Source organism: Sinocyclocheilus rhinocerous, unplaced genomic scaffold (assembly GCF_001515625.1).
Source record: "Sinocyclocheilus rhinocerous isolate Xijiao unplaced genomic scaffold, SAMN03320098_v1.1 C36612904, whole genome shotgun sequence".
Taxonomy (NCBI): domain Eukaryota; kingdom Metazoa; phylum Chordata; class Actinopteri; order Cypriniformes; family Cyprinidae; genus Sinocyclocheilus; species Sinocyclocheilus rhinocerous.
Genome location: NW_015783883.1, coordinates 1 through 1,382, shown reverse-complemented (window position 1 = coordinate 1,382; position 1,382 = coordinate 1). Strand labels below are relative to the sequence as shown.

At 42.3% G+C, this 1,382-nt stretch overlaps 1 pseudogene; it reads left to right on the top strand.

Annotated features, from left to right (window-relative positions):
* Positions 1 to 298: 298 nt before the first annotated feature.
* Positions 299 to 1,126, top strand: LOC107736284 (transmembrane protein 174-like; annotated as a pseudogene).
* The last annotated feature ends 256 nt before the right edge of the window (positions 1,127 to 1,382 follow it).

The window sequence follows — 1,382 nt, the reverse complement described above, 5'->3', positions numbered from 1 at the left end:
CTGAAAACAACTGTTTTCATACAGCGATAGCTGGACGCTTTTTTCATTCTATTAAAAAGGCAGTTATTTTGGTAATGTTTAGTAATAAAAATGTAGTAATAACAATATTTGGTAAAAAGTAATTTTAGATTTAGTCTTTGGACCTGCCAGTTTCCTGCATGTGCTCTGTCATGCGACAGATTTCACATTTCAGTGCTCGCACCAATATGATGACTGAGTGTTCAAGACTCCCTTATAGGAGCAATGATCTGTTACCTGTTAACTAAGCTTCTGAGCCAATGTCCAAAATAGCTAAACAATGTTCTTTAAAGATCCTCCAGGCATAGATGAGTGAACCTTTCTCAGACAAGTGTAGAAATCCTTAAGCCACTATATAAAAACAGTGCAGTTCTGGCCAGATGAGACATTATGACGTTCTAGATCTTTGGAAAAGCATAACGGAAAGTGGGAATCAAGGGACAAATCCTCTTGCTGGGCCAAGTGATGCAGTACCTGCTGGTGTTTCTAATACCATCTCAAACAGCAGTCCCAGCGATGTCCCTGTGAACGTTATCTCTTTGATGCCCGGCCAAGCAGCGAGCTCTTCAGACAATCAGGTGTCGGATGGGGACAAAGCTGGTGCCACACTACTGTTGTCCGGAGTCTTCTTGGGCCTGGTTGGCATGACATTCACGGCTATGGGGTGGACAAATTACAATGTCAGTCACAGCTATGAGTGGACACAGCTTCTGGGGCCCATTCTGCTGTCGGTAGGAGGGACGTTCGCGCTGATAAGCATCTGCAAGTTCCGAATGCTCTCCTGCCTGCGCTGCAAGCAGAATGATGGAGAGAGAACACCGGAAACGGACCCTCTGCCACCCCTTTCAGGACCATCGTTTGTCTTCACTAGACTCAACCAGCCCATTACCTTCCACAGGGCCACGGTGGTCCAGTACATCCCACCACCGTACACTTCTGTAGTACCGGACCAAAGTCTGGGTCCTGTTAATGGTTTGCATTCAAGTCACCAGCCATTAGCAGTCACAGTGAACACACCGCCACAATATTTCAGCGTGTATCCAATGGAAAACACTGGTTTTAATTCTGGTGAACGCAACAACGCTACACCAGAGCAAAGGGAAAACAGGTATGATTATGAATACTGATGATAGTGTGCATTAGATTAATTTAGATACCAGTAAAACATGATCAGGAGCATGGAGTCTAGAAACAGCATTAATATCAGCCTGAGCTGTTAAAAAATTACTAATCACTTTTTGGTTTTAAGTATCAAAATGATAGATTTATTAAAGATATATTACAAAGAAAACAACCTGAATGACTAAATAACAGAATATAATTACAGTAACTGATAATTCAGATATGTACATATCTATGTGATA